At 41.3% G+C, this 22,372-nt stretch overlaps 1 long non-coding RNA gene across 9 annotated transcripts in view; it reads right to left on the reverse strand.

Moving 5' to 3' along the window:
* LOC132830941 (uncharacterized) overlaps window positions 1-22,372 on the reverse strand; it is a 558,005-nt gene that overhangs the window by 201,725 nt on the left and 333,908 nt on the right. The window contains exon 6 of one of the 9 annotated variants that reach the window (XR_009646461.1): window positions 19,711-19,779. The exons of the other annotated variants lie outside the window; for them this stretch is intronic. This is a non-coding gene — a long non-coding RNA (uncharacterized LOC132830941). Of the gene's footprint in view, window positions 1-19,710; window positions 19,780-22,372 lie in introns of those variants that run through there. 9 annotated transcript variants of the gene reach the window in all.

Genomic DNA, 22,372 nt, shown 5'->3' on the forward strand with positions numbered 1-22,372 from the left:
GTTCACAAGTAGAGACACTACCACTGTGCCAAAACAGCCTTTCCACTGAATCCTGTATCGACCAGGTACTCAAGTGGTCACCCATCTGGCTCTTTGGTGGATCACTGCCTGGGACAGCAACGCCCTGTCCCATTCAAAGAGATGGTGTTGAGGGCTGGCTACACAGCACCAACAAAGCTCCGAAGCAGTGGGCTAGATGGGTGATGTTTCGAAAGGAATGACATCACAGGTGGAGGCATTCCAGATGTGAGCACAAGGGGGCAGGCTTCCGTGGCTGCCCTTCTCTCCCTGATTCCTCATTTGTGCCCCCCAAACCATCCCAGAAGGAGCCCCCACCACTTTCCCCTGACCTCCCGTTTTACTGGTTGGGGCGAGAGGTATCTGCAGTGATGGCAGGGGGCGTGCTTATGAGAAGCCACTAACTGTTCATGAAAGGGCCTGAATTAGTGGAGATTTGGGAATGGGCAACAGGGGGCTCATCCTCCTAGGTGTTAAATTCTGAGCTGACATGAAAGGGACGGGGATATTTCTTTGGTACCAGCCGACCAGGTTGTTTTCCCTTCGCCGCCACTTCCCAGTTATTGCCTTTAAACATTCATCTGGCTATTGGTTGTTAATTTACACTAGCTGACCAGGTGAATCTTGTAGAAGGGAGGGTTTTCCTTGTTTCTTTTGAAGGAAAATATTAACTGCTTGTTGATGTTTAAAATAACATTGAATTAAAAATCCATTTATAAAGAAATACTAGCAATCACAGAAATCTGCTTTTCTTTATAGAACTTACCAATGGTTTAATTCTGGTGATAACTTTCATCATAATAATGTTTATTGCAGTATGTGCACATTAAAGAGGTGGATATCAGTGCTGAGCAGTCTTCATTTGAACACCACCCACATCAATTCTTCTATTGAAGTATATCACTGTTAGATACTGATCGAGCCCCCTCTAATTCCTGTAACTATCTCCTTCTAGACAATCCTACATAAGTCACCACCATTCCCCCAGTGACTCAATGACATCTTCCACTTTCCAAGTCAGTTATGGATTAAAAACTCAGCTGAAGCTGCCCAAACTCCATTTACCGCTAAGCTTTACCAATAGTGGATGGAGAACAGTTTTGTTCATAATTACAGAGCTGCACTTAAATCACCATTACAGAGATGAAATGACAGTGCTATTCCAGTGCAACAGGAGTCAGTTAACTCAGTTGGCTGGTTTGCAATGCAGAATAATACTAACAGCGTGGCTTCAATTCTTGCACAGGCTGAGGTTACCACGCAGAACTCTCCTCCCAACCTCTTTCCTTGCCTGAGGTGTGGTGACCCTCAGGATAAGCCACTACCAGTCATCTTTCTCTGATGGGAGAGCAGCTCTATGTTCTCCTATGACTAGGCAGACTTTGCCTTTACTGCAAGACCTACAATATGATTTTTCCTGGGTCGGAACAATTTTTAAAAACACCAGCTGAAACCTGGGACGCAGACATCTCACCCTAATACTAATGAATCCAATTGTTCACAGAGGAAGAGGGTGAGCCCGTTTCACACAAGCAGGAAACCCCAACTAGACACGGCCACTTGAACATAGCCCTTAGCCCTGAAAAGGAGAATAATACAAGAGCAATGTGCAGCTTACTTTCTAATAATAACATTTTAAACCAAAAAAAGAATTTGGTTCCTTTGACTGGAAAGAACTACAAGCCACATCCACCACTGGCACACACCCCATATGCCACTTCTTTCTCCACATGAAATTCAGTGGAGTAGATATTTTGGAAAACTAGCAGATCTGGCATCATGTAAGTGACCTCTAAGGGTCACTGGACCCAAAACATTAACTCTGTTTTCTTGCCACAGATGCTGCCAGACCTGCTGAGATTTCTCAGTAATGTCTGGTTGTGTTTCTGTTTTCTAGCATCTGCTGTACTTTGGTTTCTTTGGGTAGAAATTTGGCTTCAGCTTTGTGTTGTTCAATTTTCGTAGTGCCCTGGAGCAACATTGATAAAGATTGCAGGAAGCTTGGGTGTTGGCAAGCACGTGGTAAAGTCTAGCCTTATATAGGACAAGACTTCACACAAGACACCTGCAAAGAATTGCCTCAAAGTAGGCTTTGTATTGTGAGATCACTTCGTGCAGCAATGTAGCCCATTTTCTTTACATATTCATATTAACCCTTTTGCATCAGCACCAAACATGTAACAGTGCACAGGCCATCCTAACGCTAGGGGCCAGGACTTCTGAAATGCAGCCTAAGCAAAAGCATCCTTTTTGCACTGTCATCCAAGATGACACTTCTCCTTTTGACAGCCAGACTTTGGTAAGAAATTTGAATACGTGGTGAAGCTTAGAAGGGGTGTTGCATTCCATGTCTCGACTGTGCGTGTGTGAGGACAAATATATGTGATATGACTGCTCTATGCCACCAGTCTAATTTAGGGCCCTCTCCTCCACTCAGTTCTCTCTCACACACACACCTGCACAAACACACATATACACACGTGTATACACACACAAAAGAAAAAAAAAGTGATATGTTATGACACTTCTATGATGGTAACAACTGCAACATGAAGAGGTCGGCAGGCAGCCTATTCAGATGTACAAAAACAATTGGTGTGGTGCCAGATTATATTCCTGCCTCAACACAGAATGGGTCGGGTTACATTCGTCATGTTTTATAATTTATCGTCTGCCAACAAGTGAAACTTTAGCAATAGTGCCTTGTGTGGGCAGCTGGAAGGCAGCATAAATCTACCATTGTGTCAATCATTCAAATACACATTTCTCCAGGCTGCAGGACAATTAACCAGAGAGAAATGGCACAGGCCTCTCAGTGAACATGACTTTTCTTTACAATTATTCGTACCACTCCAGTGTCGGGGGTGATCTCAAAAGGGGTGGAAAACCTCCCATATGTGAACCACAGAATCTCTACAGTGTGAAAGCAGGCCATTCAGCCTATTGAGCCCATACCTACCCTCCAAACAGCATCCCACTAAGAATCACCGCACACTTGCTTTGCCCTGCATTTCCCATGGTTAATCCACCTAGCCTGCACATCTTTGAACTGTGGGAAGAAACCAGAAGAAAGCCACACAGACACAGAGAGAACGTGCAAACTCCACACAGACAACTGCGTGAAGCTGGAATCGAACCCAGGTTCCCTGGCACTGTGAGGCAGCAGTGCTAACCACTCAGCTGACATGCTGCCCAAGCTAGTACAACAAACTATTCACACTTTACAGTGGGAGGTCATTGGATGGTAGGCAAGAACCAACACTTTGATTTTTTTTTAAAAAACCAGCACTAGCCCAGAGTCACTGAAATGTGTCCAACAGGGGCTTTTGCCCCAAATTAGGGATCAAACAAAAAACTGCACCACGCAATAAATTAAATCAGAGTGATCACTGGAATTTTATGCTATTTTTTTCCCCCCAGTACCTCTATTTGGTTTCCATCAACACACAGGAGCTGTAGGTAAAATAGTGAGGTAGGTGACTTACTTCCTGTCTCTGGTATTGCTATAGTTAAGGAGATCTGCTTGCAACTACATGAGAAACAATGTTTAATTTTTTCCATCCACTTTTCCCTCTCTTTGATGCTCCACTAATGACCCACTGAATTCAGAATTACCCCGTTTGAGCATAAGATTTCTCCTTACATCACAAACACTCAAAAGGCATGTTGCAAATACCACAACCTCTTCCCCTCCCTGAGTTGTCCACAATTGCTGTTCTCCAAGTGCCGTGAATTCTGCCACCCGATATGAAAGCAAGCTTGAATGTTAAACAAATCCCTATGTAAATTATATTCAATCTTCCATGTGCAAACATAAGAGCTATACAGTTTGAATTGAAGTTCTCCATTTAAAAATGACAACGCAAAAATCAAGCCAGTTCATAATGGCATATGTATTTAATAGAAGCGTACGGCTAAGGCCGAAAGGAAAATTAGATGTACATTATTCTTCTCAATGTTGTTGAGCACTGTGCAGAAATCAGTTCCTCTTCAAACAGAAGCTGATTACTAAATCCACAAACAGTTATGGTCTGTAGGTATTCTGTCATCTGACCACATACTGTGACAAAGGAGTTTCCTTTTGCTGCAGCACATTAGTCATATCAAATTTTAACCTGTGCTGTGCAGACCATCAGGAGATAAAAAATATTACAAAGGCTTTTAGAATAAACTCAATGTCTTCTTATATTTTTCAAGACAATCAATTTTCCATGATCTGTTAACAACTTTGAGGCCTCAAATACCAGCACATGATTGGTTTCAATTACAAGATACTCAACTTATTCAATCCAATCTTTTAACGATACCTTTTGCATGTAGAGAAGGAAATCCACGCTCATGTGGTAACATGAATTGTCAGACATCTAACTGGGACAGCGCCCTAGCCTCACTCTGAGCATGTTTAGGTTAGGAGGTGTGAATGGGCTGCTTGCTGTATCTTGTAAAAATAGTGACAAACAGCTTTAAGCTGAAAAGATCAACAGACTTGTCCTTTCTCAATAGATGCTACTTGAGCTGCAAATGGTCTCCAGTTCCTGCTGCCTTTGTGTCATATTTTCAGCATCTATAGCGTATCAGTGTATGTATATAGTGCCCACAGTTCAGTTCAAGCAATTTCAAAAACAAATGCAGATGGCTCTCACTTGTCTTGGATATTTTATACCTTTCCCTTTAAGTGTTTTGTTTTGCTTTTAGAGCAAACACCACCATTGTTAATGTTAAAATTAAAATGGCTGGGGAATACACATATCTCTAAGATAACCATTACAATGTGAAGAGCAAGCAATAGTAAACACAGATCTGTGGGTCTCAGTACTCTTCTCATTAATCCCCAATCAGTAACAACTGAAAACAGTGAACTTGAATTTGAGAACTGTTTGCAAAAGATACAGTACTACAAAATAGTCATCTGGTAGTGGAGAGCTTTAGCGTTGTTAAAAAGACATTTTGTCAAAGTTTTTCATCTTACATTCATTGGAGCAATTTTTTAAAAAATCAATATAAAAGGGCAGAGAACGTTTATACTATGAGAGACAACTGTGCAGACTGGTCGGCAAGTGGATTCTGATTGGTGGAGGTGTTGCCACGGAGAATGTACCAGTTCGATGCTGACTGTCTGTTAACTGTCAAGTTTTGTTTAAGTTTTAAACCAGGTGGCTTGATTTTGGCCAAGGCTGGGAAAATGTACCAGTGAACTGTTTTTACAAATTATGTTGAAGTTTAACAGGCACAGTGTGTATACCTGTGCTTTCTGACTGCAGTCTAGGTCACTATGTATTCCTACTTGCAAGCGCATCATAGTGTGAGCCTGACGGACAAGCCTAAATTGGTTGCCACTTCTTCTCACACTCAGATTTACTTAAAAGTTTGTCCAACTGAAGAATCATCAAATGTTGGACACAGTGTTTAAATTTAAACAAAGCTTACCAATTAATTGTCAGTCACCTAACTGGGACATTTCCCACTGCAACACAGTCCACTTGATAACCAATCAGCACTCTCATACCACACAATGGAAACGTTGTTTTCCCGTTATGTTGGTATTCTTACAAATTGCCCTGATAAGAGCAAAATGAAAAAAAACTCAGCAAAATGATTCATTAATAACTCGATACAAAGTTCATCCAGTCAAATGCTCCAGGTAAGTTGATTCCTCTTTACTTGACTTTCAGAAAGTGTTTTTCTGATACACTTACCCATCTGTAAAACATGCAGCACTGTGATGACAAACCTAATTATTCTGTTAGCTTTAGTTTTAAAATTAAATTGGGTTGCTCCATTTTATGAGGGGTGGGGGGAGATATGAAATTCTGAAGATGACCAAAATATGAACACATTTACTAACAGCATAAATTAGGTCTCAGCAGTAACAACTATATTTAAAATACAGTTACATTTTTCTGTGTTTTGCGCTAAAAATAACCCTTCTCACTGAAGCATGTCAATATGTTTTTTTTCTTTCATTGTTTCCAACTCCTCCAATTTGTATAGTGCAACGGTTAGGATTTATTAAACATACAGGAACTTTAAAGTACCAACTAAACACAATAAAAGACTGAAGGCGTTAAGTGAGGAAAAGGTGTGACAACAAATTAAATTTGAAAGCCAAGCTACTGTGGGAACAGGAGAAACATGGGAGTCAGCATTTGGAGTACTAATGGGAATCAATGAAATCAGGATGACAGATACCATCTCTAATTTTTGATTGTACATCCTGGTAATTGAAGAACTAAAACTGATGACAGTTTGTGAAAAATAAAGAATTGCCATTTTAAAAATCATGTCCACCTCAAACTCAAATGATAATCACACAAATTATTGTTTTGGCTAAGTCAGCATATCTGTACCATAGTAGTCATTGGGGACTCCATAGTTAGGGGGACAGATAGGAGGTTCTGTGGGGACGAGAGAGACTCACGGTTGGTGTGTTGCCTCCCAGGTGCCAGGGTTCGTGATGTCTCTGATCGTGTTTTTGGGATCCTTAAGGGGGAGGGGGAGGGGGAGCAGCCCCAAGTCGTGGTCCACATAGGCATCAACGACATAGATGGGGATTTAAGGCAGAAATTCAGGGAGCTAGGATGGAAGCTTAGAGCTAGGATGAACAGAGTTGTTGCACTCTGGCTTGCTGCCAGTGCCACGTGCTAGTGAGGCGAGGAATAGGGAGAGAGAGGAGTTGAACACGTGGCTACCGGGATGGTGCAGGAGGGAGGGTTTTGGATTCTTGGATAATTGGGGCTCTTTCTGGGGTGGGTGGGACCTCAACAAGCAGGATGGTCTTCATCTGAACCAGAGGGGCACCAGTATCCTGGGGGGGGGGGGGGAATTTGCTAAGGCTATTGGGGTGGGTTTAAACTAATCCAGGAGGGGGATGGGAACCAAAATTGTAATTGGAGTATAGAAAAGGTTGAGAGTAGGGAAGTCCGAAATCAAGTTTCAGGGATGCAAGATGGCACCGGCAAGCAAAAAGTTGGTTTGAAGTGTGTCTACTTCAACGCCAGGAGCATCCAGAATAAGGTGGGTGAACTTGCAGCATGGGTCGGTACCTGGGACTTTGATGTTGTGGCCATTTCAGAGACATGGGTAGAGCAGGGACAGGAATGGTTGTTGCAGGTTCAAGGATTTAGATTTTTCAGTAAGAACAGAGAAGATGGTAAAAGGGGGGGGGGGTGGCATTGTTGCTCAAGGACAGTATTTACAAGGACAGTATTACAATTGCAAATAGGATGTGTGGGGATTCATCAACTGGGGTAGTACAGGCTGAGGTTAGAAACAGGAAAGGAGAGGTCACCCTACTGGGAGTTTTCTATCGGCCTCCGAATAGTTCCAGAAATGTAGAGGACAGGATAGCAAAGATGATTCTCGATAGGAGTGAGAGAGACAGGGTAGTTGTCATGAGGGACTTCAACTTTCCAAATATTGACTGAGAAAGTTTAGCATGAGTACTATAGATGGGTCAGTTTTTATTCAGTGTGTGCAGGAGGGCTTCCTGACACAGTATGTAGACAGGCCTACAAGGCGCGAAGCCACATTAGATTTGGTACTGGGTAATGAGCCCGGCCAGATGTTAGACTTGGAAGTAGGTGAGCACTTTGGTGATAGCAATCACAATTCTGTTATGTTTACTTTAGTGATAGAAAGGGATAGATGTATACCACTGGGCAAGATTTATAGCTGGGAGGGAAGGCAATTATGATGCGATTAGGCAAGATTTAGAAAGCATAGGATGGGGAAGGAAACTGCAGGGGATGGGCACATTAGAAATGTGGAGCTTATTGAAGGAAAAGCTCCTATGTGCCCTAGATAAGTATGCACCTGTCAAGCTGGAAGGAAGCTATAAAGCACGGAAGCTGGAAGTGGAAGGAAGTGGAATCTCTGGTCAAGAGGAAGATGAAGGCTTATGTTAGGATGAGATGTGAAGGCTCAGTTAGGACACTTGAGGATTAAAAGGTAGCCAGGAAAGACCTAAAGAGAGAGCTCAGAAGAACCAGGAGGAGACATGAGAAGTTGTTGGCGGATAGGATCAGGGTAAACCCTAAGGCTTTCTATAGGTATTTAAGGAATAAAAGAATGACGAGAGTAAGAAGCTGTGTGTGGAGTCAGAGGAGATAGGGGAAGCACAAAATGAATATTTTTCAACAGTCTTCACTCTAGAAAACGACAAAGTTGTCGAGGAGAATACTGACATACAGGCTCCTAGACTAGGTGTGATTAAGGTTCACAAGGAAGAGGTATTAGAAATCCTGCAGAGTGTGGAAATAGATAAGTCCCCTGGGCCGGATGGGATTTATCCTAGGATCCTCTAGGAAGCCAGGGAGGAGATTGCCAAGCCTTTGGCATTGATCTTTAAATCATCATTGTCTACAGGAATAGTGCCAGAAGACTAGAGGATAGCAAATGTGGTTCCCCTGTTCAAGAAGGGGAGTAGAGACAACCCTGGTAATTTTGGACCAGTGAGCCTTATTTCAGTTGTTGATAAAGTGTTGGAAAAGGTTATAAGAGATATGATTTATAATCATCTAGAAAAGTGTAATTTGATTAGGGATAGTCAGCACGGTTTTGAGAAGGGTAGGTCGTGTCTCACAAACCTTACTGAGTTCTTTGAGAAGGTGACCAAACAGGTAGATGAGAGTAAACCGGTTGATGTGGTGTATATGAATTTCAGCAAAGCGTTCGATAAGGCTCCCCACAGTAGGCTATTGTACAAAATGCGGAGGAATGGGATATAGCAGTTTGGATCAGTAATTGACTTGCTGAAAGAAGACACAGGGTGGTGGTTGATGGGAAATGTTCATCCTGGAGTCCAGTTACTAATGGTGTACCGCAAGGGTCGGTGTTGGGTCCACTGCTGTTCGTCATTTTTATAAACGACCTTGATGAGGGTGTAGTAAGGCGGGTTAGTAAATTTGCCGACGACTAAGGTCGGTGGAGTTGTGGATAGTGACGAAGGATGTTGTAGGTTACAGAGAGACATAGATAAGCTGCAGAGCTGGGCTGAGAGGTGGCAAATGGAGTTAAATGCGGACAATTGTGTGAGGTGATTCACTTTGGTCGGAATAACCGGAATGCAAACTATTGGGCTAATGGTAAGATTCTTGGTAGTGTAAGTGAGCAGAGAGATCTTGGTGTCCAGGTACACAGATCCTTGAAAGTTGCCACCGAGGTTGACAGGGTTGTTAAGAAGGCACACAGTGTTTTAGCTTGTATTAATAGAGGGATTGAGTTCTGGAACCATGAGGTTTTGCTACGGGTGTACAAATCTCTGATGCGGCCACACTTGGAGTATTGTGTACAGTCACCACATTATAAGACGGATGTGGAAGCTTTGGAAAGGATGCAGAGGAGATTTATAGGATGTTGCCTGGTATGGAGGGGAGGTCTTACGAGTAAAGGCTGAGGGACTTGAGGCTATTTTCGTTGGAGAGAAGGAGGTTGAGAGGTGACTTAATAGAGACATATAAGATAATCGGAGGGTTAGGTAGGATGGACAGGAAGAGCCTTTTGCCAAGTATGGTGACGGCGAGCACGAGGGGGCATAGCTTTAAATTGCGGGGTGATAGATATGGGACAGATGTCAGAGGTAGTTTCTTTACTCAGAGTAGTAAGGAGGGCATCCTCCGGAGGGAGGTCTGTTGCTGCCTGACCTGCTGCGCTTTTCCAGCAACACATTTTCAGCTCAGAGTAGTAAGGGTATGGAATGCTTTGCCTGCAACGGTAGTAGATTTGCAAAGTTTAAGTGCATTTAAGTCGTCATTGGACAAGCATATGGACGTACATGGTGTAGGTTAGATGGGCTTCAGATTAGTATGACAGGTCGAAGGGCCTGTACTGCGCTGTAATGTTCTATGCTCTATACTACGCTAATCAGATTTTCCAAATATGTTAAAGGGAAATATACAGAAAGGAGCTCCACAGAGGTCTTGCAATTGCACAGTAGAGTTGATTATATCGATCTTTAAGATTACAGAAACCAATGTGGTTCAAGTGGTTCAGTGCAAGGGAGTGTGAATTTCACTCCCTGTTCTCTACTATGTTGGCTGGCCAGTAATTATAATTTGTCCCTGATCAAAGGAAGAAAAGAAAACAGATGAAAAATAAAATTATTGAAGATGTTTTGCATCTTCTACCTTTCAAAGCTGAGTAAGTAGCATCGCAATGCAAACCAGGAAGGTTCCAGATTGAAAATCAACCCTCTGACTGAGCTTGCTAAGATTAACCAGGATGGAAATGGGAAGAACCTGATTAGTCTCAACACACTTGGGGAATCAGTGAGAACAAATTTAAGTCCGGACAGCACGAGGTTTTGGGCAGGAAATGTACAATGTTGAAATTTGCTGCTGACACAAATATGGGAGCTATTAAAAACAAGAAAGTATGGGCAAGACAATAGAATGGACAAACTTTAATGGGAAGAGGTTTGAGGCATAATATTCTGGATTTGGCACTCAACAGAAATATGGCACCATTTACAGTCATAGAATCATAGAGACGTACAGCACGGAAACAGACCCTTTGGTTCAACTTTTCCATACCGACCAGATATCCCAACCCAATCTAGTCCCACCTGCCAGCATCTGGCCCCGAACCCTCCAAACCCTTCCTATTCATATACCCATCCAGGTGCCTTTTAAATGTTGCAATTGTACCAGCCTCCACCACTTCCTCTGGCAGCTCATTCCATACATGTACCACACTCTGTGTGAAAAAGTTGCCCCATAGGTCTCTTTTATATGTTTCCCCTCTCACCCTCTAGTTCTGGACTCCCCGATCCCAGGGAAAAGACTGTCTATTTACCCTATCCATGCCCCTCATGATTTTATAAACCTCTATAAAGTCACCCCTCAGCCTCCGACACTCCAAGGAAAACAGCCCCAGTCTATTCAACTTCTCCTTATAGCTCAATTCCTCCAACCCTGGCAACATCCTTGTAAATTTTTTCTGAACCCTTTCAAGTTTCACAACATCTTTCCAATAGGAAGGAGACTAGAATTGCATGCAATATTCCAACAGTGGCCTAACCAATGTACAACCACAACATGATCTCCCAACTCCTGTACTCAATACTCTGACCAATAAAGGAAAGCATACCAAACACCACCTCCACTATCCTATCTACCTGCGACTCCACTTTCAAGGAGCTATGAACCTGCACTCCAAGGTCGCTTTGTTCAGCAACACTTCCTAGGACCCTAACATTAAGAGCATAAGTCCTGTTAAGGTTTGCTTTCCCAAAATGCAGCACTTCGCATTTATCTAAATTAAACTCCATCAGCCCGCTTCTCAGCCCATTGGCCCATCTGGTCAAGATCCTGTTATAATCCACTACTCCTCCAATTTTGGTGTCATCTGCAAAAGTACAACTATACATTTTATGGACAAACAAGAACAACTGAAGCTTAAACACATAATTCCCCAAACGAGATAAAACAGGGGGAAAGCCAATAGCGAATTGATACAAGTTCAGAATTTTCAGAATGATGGAAGTAATTTCATCCTCTAACACCATAGCTGATAACAATTATTCCTAATAATTCTAGGAAGTTAACTTGTCAAATGGTTCTTATGAGGTCTGAAGTGGGGCACAGGGTACATGTCAAACCTGGCACTGATCAATTTGCACAAGACAATGGCCAGGCCACAGGAGCAGCACGATGAGGAGGTCTGAGCTTCCTTACCCTCCTATAAATACAGCACCAAAACCATAGGGTGCATGTCATTTCCAAAGTACCAACAGGGTCAAAAAAACCACAGGAGAGAAGAGACTTGACATACCACAGCAGAAATGTCATGAGGAGATTCAATAGAGGACAAAAGGGTTTCGATATAGAATCAAACACCACAGAAACAGACCCTTCAGTCCGACTTGTCCATGATGACCATGCTTTCTAAACTAGACTAGTACATTTGCCCGTGTTTGACCCATATCCCCCTAAATGTTTCTTATTCATGTATCTGCTTGAGTGTCTTTTAAACGTTATAACTGTGCCTGACTCCATCACTTCCTCTGGCAGCTCATTCCACATACAAACCACCCTCTGTGTGAAAAAGTTGCCTCTCAGGTCCCTTTCAAATTTTTCCCCTCTTACCTTAAACCTATGCCCTCTAGTTTTGAACTCTCCTAAACTACATTAAGCATAATCGCCTTCCAAAAGCTCTAACATTCATTGATCACTGGCTTGAAAATGGTCTCTCATGTGCACTTTGTTGGCAGTAACCATGTCCAGGACTTTTGGATAAAGTCCAACTGCTAGTGAACATGACTCAAGGGCTGAAACAATATGATGGGAAGAAGGGAAAGATCCTACAAAAAAAAGACTGGATCATAAAAACAGACATTTCTCATGCTGCACATTTTTGTCAAAAGCAATGGAAGTAGATTGTAATTACATCAGGCAACTTTACTCTTTTGGCTATTTAAGGTGATATTTACCTTATTGTTTAAAATATTCTCCAGCTGTTAATCAACACTTGAATTTTGCTGTTTTTAGTTGGTTTGTTACAGTGAAAGTTTTGGAGTGAAATCTGGTCCATAGGTTTACTTCCATCGGCTGCAAGGGGGTCCCTTCGTGGGTAAATGAATCTTCCACTTTACAACTGAGCACTGGAGGTGCAGCAGATACATACCTTAAACACCTCAAGGTCAATATCCCACTAAGGATGCTGCAGCAGTGAAATTATAAGTGCTGTACTTCATCTCTCATCAAAATGGGTTCTGAGAGTGTCCAATATGAAGAATAAGGAAATAAGATTTCAAATAAAGATGGTTACTGATTACACTCATCTCCAGTGATAGCCTACCAGAAAGAATCTGACAAACTGAATAAATCTACCCGAAATAACTCTCTTACCTGCCTTCATTTTAAAAACTTATACTGCATCTATTGAGCAAAAGGAAAGTTGTAGACTGAATGTTTTAGAAGCAAACATATAATTCAGCAACATATGCATAGGCTATCATTTATTAGCGAAGATACATGAAAACAGGAAAGGAATCATTCACGAATAATGATTACAAGTAAATCTGATTTTATGTCTAACATTATGGCAGTACTTTTTTGAAATAAGGAAATTTTAAATAACTACAGGTATTAGTTAACATTATTCTAAATATTCTGTGTAATACTTAGTATATTAGGAATGTCATGAGAGGTTACCTGTGTATATAATATATTATAGGCTCCCAAGCAATTGAAATAAATTAATCTAGCTGTTAGTATTTCAAAACTAAACATTTATTTAACAAGCTGTATTCTATTTTGATTAATGGGAGCTTCAGGTTAACATGGATCAAGAGTTGAAATTCTTTAAAATTACAGAAAGAATACAGCATTCAATATATATTGTCCCTATTGAACAGAGTATTTGTGTAGTCAAAAATTGTGAGCTATGCTATTAATAAAACATGCTGAGATATACTTTGAGGTTCTGAAGATGTGGACATCAAATGTAGCATCAAATTAAGAAACAAACTTAATCTTTAAGGCTCACGTTGAGAACAGATGTTTAACATTCAGTATACACATTATGCAGTGTTCAGTTCCCCTTTTACAGCAAAAGTCATTTGTCTTGAGCACCTCCAGGCAAAATGCATGTTGCGTGTTCAGCTTCATTCCCATGATATCATGCAAATAGTCACAGAACTCATCACTTGAGGAATCAAGAGCAGAAAGCCGTAGTTCATCATTCCAAATCACTAAGCTCCAGGGCAAACTCATTTACAGTGTAAACCATATCACTTTAAGATACTTTTAATGATTTTTTGATCTATGCCACAAGTCAAAGATGATAGGTAGCCAGCAGAGGAAAATTGGGCAGCCTAAAATTATTTCTTGCCAAGTAGAAGTTGTCTCCTTGATAATGAGGATTTCTAAGGAACAAAAAAAATGTCTTTGGCACAACTAACAGGGGCTTCAACTTGTGAAGATTTTGGAATTCTACAGCATCATTCAGGACTATGGGATGACTCAAGATGCCTTACTGGCAACTAGTGAAGCACAATCTGCAGTCACTGTTGTAAGAAATACGGTTGCTAAATTGTACATGACAAGACCCTGCAAATGAGATAAATCACCACAAAGTCTGTTTTAGTGATCTTGGTGAAGGGAGGGATGACTATTGGACCAAAGGAGAACTCAAAGCTTTTATCCCCAAATAGTGCTGTGCTATCCTTTACGTCTACCTAGACAGCAGATCGTTTTGAGAGAGAAGTTTGAGAGAGAAGCATGGTCAGGAATCTCAGAATTGAGCAAAGGATTATCAGCTTATATAATATTGTGCAATGTTCTGGTTTCTACATTGTTGAAACATGACCGTAAGAAACAGGAATGGGAGTAGGCCATTCAGTCCCTCAGGCCTGTTCCGCCATCCCCAATAGGGTCACAGCTGATCCAATATTCCTCACATCCACTTTTCTGCCTTTTCTCCACAACTCTTGATTCCTCTACTGACCATGAATCTATCTAGCTCAATCCGAAATATACACAAGCACTCTGACTCTCTGCGGCGAGGACTTCCAAACACACACAACCATTAAAGAAAGAATTCCTCCTCATCTCAGTCGTAAATTGGTGATTGTCTGAAAGATAGTCTCTGGAAACAATATCTTCCAGATTGCGTTCTGGAAGTAGTGATCTCTTGAAGTTGCTTTGCCAAATAAACTGACCAACATTCATGTCTGGTATCCAACCTGGTGAAAGCTTTTTGCTCCAGTAAATGTGAGTTTCAATCTCCCTGATTTTGGAATTTTGAGAGGGCATCCCTTTTGAGGAAGATTTAGATATCTTGAGTTCTGTACCATTGTAATTTCCACTTGTATTTTTCAAAACAGATTTCTGGCATCAGGGTGCTTGCATCAGTGCCTTGCTAATGTTGGAAAAGTCTCACCATCTCATACTTCTGATATTACTGCTAAGTAACAGAAATAAGCAAAGTGATTCAAAACTGAAAATTTCTTTCGGGAATAATTAACAGCACAGACTACAACTTACATTTACAGATAATTACGTATTCCACCTCCTTCTATTTTGCATATTCTGGACAGGGGATTTCGTCATATGGCTCAACCTGGCACTTTGGCTCATTAGCATATTCTGTTCTTAAAACAACATAGCTCTTACAGTGATAATATAACGCGGTCCATAGTGTAAGTGGCAGAAAACTCCATGACATTGCTGTCAGACTAATCCAGGATGGAATTGGTTGCCTGCTGAGCCTCTTGGCATCGCAGTGCTGCTACGGAAGCTCAGAGTGAGATCTTGAGGTCTATGGTTGCTACCGTTCAAACCCGTAATACTACAGCTCGGACTCCGACCACTGCTGTGCAGGCTCAAAGCTGTTGCCATTGTGTGTACGCACCTCAATGATAACCAGGGTAAGCTGTTCATACAGCAGTCCTATAATCTGTACTCCTGTAGTTAATAATGATACTGAATCCCAGCCGCCAAGAAAGTACCAATGGGAAATCAGCATTCATACTCTCACCACTCCACCGTTCTCCTTGTTGTCTAGCTAGACCAGATGGCTGTCACCCATATTGAAGTGGTGCAGATCAAACAAAGCCAGGCTGTCAAGGTACTCGAACACGTCTCTAAAACATTCCACAAGTCAAGCTGCAACCACTTGGGTAACAGACTGAGGAGCCAAACATGAAAATTAATGCTTAAAGCAGTGGTTTTCTTCTCATATTAATGATGTGTTACTGGAAAAGGTTATAAGTGGAAATATTCATTTGCTGGCCTTTATGGATTTGATGCTGATCCAGGGGAGACTGGGATCACTGTACCTTTGAGAGTATTCCTCCCATAATACTCCATTCTTGTAACCCAAATGCTGCTGGGCCACAACTTACTCAGTAATCTTAGTCAGCGAGGGAACAGCAAGGTGGGGAGAGAAAAAATATCATGAGTAGGATGAGAAAGAGGAGAGTGGGGGGACTAAAGAATGTAACTTTTTCACACCATATCTGACCACTGAAGTCAAATTTACTGATCACAGGGTTGAACTTGGACTCCAGGGAGCAAAGAATAGTCAACTCAACTCTGCTGACAGACACTCGAGATTCAGATTCCAAATGCCTGTATTCAGAGGGTTCTGGTAGCCCACGTAGAAGCAGTCAGTCAAGAACAGAAGTAAACAGGGACCATCTAGAGTGGTGGGGATTGGCTGTAGAGTTCAATCCAGATAATTTCACTGAACATCAGCAATCAAGTGACAGGGCTGCATCGCTTGGTGCATTCTGAGATTACTTAAGGACACCTCTATTCAATTTATCACACTTGTGTGGCCATAGCTCTTTCCATTTGGGAAGAGGAAACTGTGGATTCTGCACTTACCAAATAGAGTTATAAATTGATCTGCTTGAAGTATAAATCCAAACCAAAATTTGAATCAAAAGAGATTAAAAAAAATTTAGAGGAAAGCCCCAGAATAAATGCATTTCTGTCCTTAAGCTGCTTAGTTCAAAGTGTAAGAATAAAATCAATAGTCATCCACTAGTGCTAGGTTGAGGGAAATGGGGAAGATAACCAAGGAGTTTTTAGAATTGGACTGTACAAATTCAAACTAAGTCACTGCAAACCGAAGTTATGTACTGTTAGTGTTTCCCACTTTCCAGCTGAAATGACTACTTACACAAATTAGTACTTTCCATTCCTTAACTATAAAGAAAAGCTTTAGTTTGAGATTTACTGATTGGGAAAAATAAACCAAAGTAAAATAGCATAGAAGTTGCACATTTATCTCTGCTGAGCTCTGTTACCATAAGATGCATGCCCTTTTAGTACATAATTTCAAAGATAATTCATTATTGTATTATCACGGTCTATTTTTGTCCATTTTCCCTGTTTTTGCTTCTCACATTGGGGAGACTGGGCACCTCCTTGCAGAGCGCTTTAGGGAACATCTCCGAGACAACCGCACCAATCAACCACACCACGCCATGGCCCAACATTTCAACTCCCCCTCCCACTCTGCCGAGGACATGGAGGTCCTGGGCCTCCTTCACCGCCGCTCCCTCACCACCAGACGCCTGGAGGAAGAACACCTCATCTTCCGCCTCGGAACACTTCAACCCCAGGGCATCAACAGCTTCCTCATTTCCCCTTCCCCCACCTCACCTAGTTTCAAACTTCCAGCTCAGCACTGTCCCCATGACTTGTCCAACCTGCCTAGCTCCTTTTCCACCTATCCACTCCACCCTCGCCTCCCTGATCTGTCACCTTCATCTCCTCCCCCACTCACCCATTGTACTCTATGCTACCCTCTCCCCACCCCCACCCTCCTCTAGCTTATCTCTCCATGCTTCCAGCTCTCTGCCTTTATTCCTGATGAAGGGCTTTTGCCCGAAACGTCGATTTCACTGCTCATTGGATGCTGCCTGAACTGCGGTGCTCTTCCAGCACCACTGATCCAGAATCTTCTACCTCTGCCCAGTCAAAGACGCTGTTCTACACAACCAGCATAATAATAAAGTAACTAATTGACGCATATACAAGTCACGCAAATTGGTACAGGCTGACTCAGATCCTATAGTTCCTGTCTTCATTCTCTGATATTGCTGGAAAGTTTACCAGTGCATACTATCAAGCAATGCAATTACTTGCTGTTGAATCTTTCAAGTTTCTTCGCACGCACTTAGAAGAACCTTTCCTTTATTGCTGTAGAATTTCAACAAGCTCCAGTGATTTCATTTCACAATGTGTTTGCAATGCCAGAAATCCTACTGTGTCATTCAACCACATTCTAGATAGCAATTACACAAGTGCTCCACAATTATCCAGTGGTTGTTCTTCACAGACCTCATGCATTTTAAAGAATACAACATGCAACAAAGAGTACCACTTGTTGTCTGAAGTCAAAACAAGCCTACAAACTGTGACAGTCCATTTCGTGACATGTATATGCCATTGTCATAAGAGAGCTTCAGATACACATGGTGCCCGGCCTGGAAACTTTCAGTTATTAAGAGAGACTGGACTGACTAGTCATGATTTGGAGATGCTGGTGGTGGACTGGAGTGTACAAAAATTGAAAATCACACAACACCAGGTTATAGTCCATCAGGTTTAATTGGAAGCACACTAGCTTTCGGAGCGCTGCTCCTTCTTCAGGTGATTGTCACCTGATGAAGGAGCGTCGCTCTGAAAGCTAGTGTGCTTCCAATTAAACCTGTTGGACTATAACTTGGTGTTGTGTGATTTTCAACTTTGGACTGACTGGGGTTGTTTTCTTTAGAGCAGAGTAGATAGAGAGGTGATGTGATTGAAATGTATAAAATGAACAGAAACATAGATTTGGAACAAACTTTTCTCTTTGATGGAGGGATCAATGACCAGGCCATAGATTTAAGGTAAGGGGCAGAAAAGCTCGAGATGTGAGGAAAACTGTTTTTACCCAGTGCATAATGGGAATCTGGAACTCACTGCCTGTAGGGATTGTAAAGGCAGAGATGCTCATAATATTTAAGAAGTATTTAGATGTGCACTTGCAATCTCAAAGTATACAAGGCTGTGGACCAAGAATTGGGAAATGGGATTAGAAAGAGGTAAATGGTTGTTTTTGGCTTGCACTGATGTGATAGGCTGAAGTGCCTTTTTCTTTTCTGTCGATCTTGGACTGTGACTCTGTTTACTGTGCAGCAACTAATCAGAAATAATTTTTTAAAAAATCTTGTTAATATTTCAAGACCCTCATCTGTTTAAAGAGGTTAATGTTATGTTCATCACAGATTGCTTTGACTCAGCCACGTTGTCCAGGCATGTAAAACAAAGGTTGTCAATTGCCTAGGATTATCTTGGAATCTTCAAGAATTAACTATTCGCCTCGGGGGCACTGTCGTGAGAAATTAGCAGAAATATCATAAAGCCAATCATATGTGTTCTCTCCACTTTCTTTAACTATTCTCATTTATTATTTAGAAAAATATTTTTGAGATGTGAAAGTAAACCATTTGACTAATAGTCAAGTATCATGCAAACATGGCTCCTACACTGACCTCTGCAGGACCCCACTGGACAAAGGCTTCCATTCTCAAAATACCCTTCAACCATCAGCCTCTGTTTTCTACCACTTAGCCAATGATGGATCTAATTTGCCAAATTTCCTTGGATCCCATCAGACATGACCTCCCCTTAACAAAACCATGCTGATTGCTCTTGAGTAATCACTGCTTCTTCAATTACACATTAGTTCTGTCCCTCAGAATTGTTTCCACTAGTTTCACCACCTCTGAATTTAGAGTGAATGGCCTGTTGTTTCCTTGCTGATCTCTTTCTCCCTACTTGAACATTGGTAACATATTGGCTGTCCTCTAGTCCAATTGCATCTGTCATGTGGTTATGGAGGAATTGAAAACCACTGCCAGTTAACACTTTTTGAAGCTAACACCTACATAACGTGAATTGCAAGGTGACATTTTAACACAATAGAAGCCTAAAATATCTAGAATACCTAATTGTACCTGGAATTATCTTATTGCTGCGGGTTATTCCTGCCATGTCCTCCCATGGAGATACTTCAACTTTCGACATCAACATAATTGTTGCTTTTCTCCCCATCAAATTAAGCTCTGTCCCACATCCTCAATCTTTTGGTTTTTCCTCTTCATTTGCTTGGTATTCAGTTCATATGCTCCCTTTTGAAGAGCATTAAGATTTCTTTTTGCATGTCAGAAGTACAATAGAAACTTAAGTTGTTATACTTACTTGTAAATCCTATGTTGAATTGTTGAGATTGTCTCCTGGAAACTGCATGGTTTGTTACTCATCCCTGTAGATTGATACATGAATGAATCTATGCTTCAAAATCGTACTTCCACAAATACTGTTTAGGATGTGACTTCACAAAGCAAAGACCAAACATGTATAAGACTTAATGAAAACCTGAAATAGTCTTCCACTGCACCACTCTGATGGAAAGATTATTGACCTGAGACACCAGCTCTCTTCCCTTCTCCGTGGATATTGTCTGGCCTTTGAGTAGCTGCTAAACATTCTGTTTTCTTTACTGCAGCAATACGCAAACAACCCAAAATACAATTCAATGCAAGTTTATATTCAGGATTTATTCAAACCTCACTCCAAACTTGAAAATTTCATTTAGGACAGGTCACACTTATGGTCAAAACTTAACAATACCTTTTTTGATAATAACTGATAAAATTGTTGCTGTAACCATTTCACAAAGATGTAAAATCTTGAAGTAATATAACGAGAATCAATATTAAGAAATTTTACGAATTCTTCCCACTTGCTCAATTTTTCTCAGTTGTATTTGTGTTTAGGTATGGAATGAGCTGCCAGATGAAGTAGTGGAGGCTAGTACAATTGCAACATTTAAAATGCACCTGGATGGGTATATGAGTAAGAAGGGTTCAGAGGGATATGGGACTAATGCTGGTTAATTGGACTAGATTTATATAGGCTACCTGGTCAGCATGGAAGAGTTGGACTAGAAGGTCTGTTTCTGTGCTGTATATCTCTATAACTCCATGAGGTCTGTGAGTCTGTGCAATTCTCTTTCCCAGAGAGCAATGGAGGTTGGGATACTGAATATCTTTATGGCAGAGGCAGGTAGATTAATGATTAACAGGTGGTCAAAAGGTATCTGGGCTTTGTAGGAAAGTGGAGTTGATGCCACAATCAGCCACCATCTTACTGAAGGACATAGCAAGCTTGAGGGGCCAAATGATCTACAGCTCCTCCTAGTTCACGTGCTCACGTGATACTTCAGCAAACTTTCTTCAAAAATAAAAGCCTTGGCACACAATACAAAACAAATCTTCTAGCCTCCTATTCTGTAATCTTTCGTTACTTTACAATGCTTTACAAATAACAAGTCACAGCACACACTCAACAATCAGGCTCACTGACAACCTTGAAAGTTTTCAAGGGCTGTTGGTACTTAGTTTCCACCACCGAGACTATCACTTAAGTCTATTCAGTAAAATGCGGTGCGTTTGGGAGCCTGCATCGACACATATGTTTGACAGAAAGAATTCTAACAATCTGGAGTCCAACTAACTTCAAAACAAATTGTTGGAAGTGCTGTAAGTTATTGTATTTGTTACAGCCTAATTGATTCTTTCAAGACAGGCTGGTAGATTCATAGAGAAAACTTATTCCCTCTCATCAGGAGTCACAGATTTAAAATCATTAGCAATCATCTAGAGGAGACATGAGAAGAGGGTTTTGTTGCGGTCTGAAGTGGTCACTGAAGTGGATTCCATAAATATTTTTTAGAAGAGCATTGAGTAAATAGTTGACAGCAAGGAACATACAGGATTATTTGGAAAGCTTGGATTCATCCATTTTCTCCTCTCAATAAGAAACAGTTGTAGACTGCTCATTTCACGTTTGAAGTTTTCAACACTATTTATTCTGTTTTTAATTCTTGTTTGCCACTTGTTATTCAGTTGTGAGTTATTTCTGTCTAATGAACGTGAGGTTTTAGCGAAGAAACGTATAAATACAAAGGAAGACAGTGAAGAACAAATCCAGAAATGTGTTCATGGTAAGTCAGAGTATTTAAAGGGACACAAACTTCACACCACAGGGTTAAGTTAACAATTAAAAATGAAGATTATCTAAACATTTTGGCTTTAGTGTCTTCATTCTGTATAATCCAAATGATTCTCATTGTCTTCCAATACATTCCCCCTCCTACTATGTACCAAACAGTGAGTTTAAAATTTCTAATAGGGTCACTGGGTAAAGGTTAAATGGGTGAATGGGGAATAAAGAGGAGGAACAGCAGAGGAAATGTTGGGTCATTTCAATTTTAACTCTCTCCTCTCCCCTTCCCAGGCTCCACCGAGGCAAACTGGTGAGGTTCAGTTGGTTGGCCATTTTATATCATACCGGATTTCAATTTCCATTCCCTCTGTTTCCCACTTGACCAGTGTAAAATTGCTCCAGAATACTCACCTCTCATTCCCACATCAGGAGAATCCATCACTTGGAGGGAAGCTCAAGGTAGTGATGCTCCTATGTGCCTTTACCCTTGCCTTTCCAGTTGGTAGAATTTGGTGTTTTGTAAGGTGCAGTCAGAGGTGAATTCCTGCAGTGCACCTTGCAGATGGAACACATTGCTGCTCCTGTGCACAGTGGGGGCACAGTTTTAGGTGCTGACTAGAATGCTGGTCAAGTCTGCTGCTTTGACCTCGATCTGGTGAGCACCTCATCCAGACCAGTGAAGAACATTCAATGCAGGCTCCTGTGGAGGCTTTCATGAGTCATAGATGATACTAATATCAATTCAGCAAGTTGGTCTATTTGTGGATTTTGGAAATCTTCCACCCATTGTTCAAAAATAAATCACTTAACACACTGAGTCGATAGTGTGGTGCTGAAAAAGCACATTA

Source organism: Hemiscyllium ocellatum, chromosome 3, assembly GCF_020745735.1.
Source record: "Hemiscyllium ocellatum isolate sHemOce1 chromosome 3, sHemOce1.pat.X.cur, whole genome shotgun sequence".
Lineage (NCBI taxonomy): Eukaryota > Metazoa > Chordata > Chondrichthyes > Orectolobiformes > Hemiscylliidae > Hemiscyllium > Hemiscyllium ocellatum.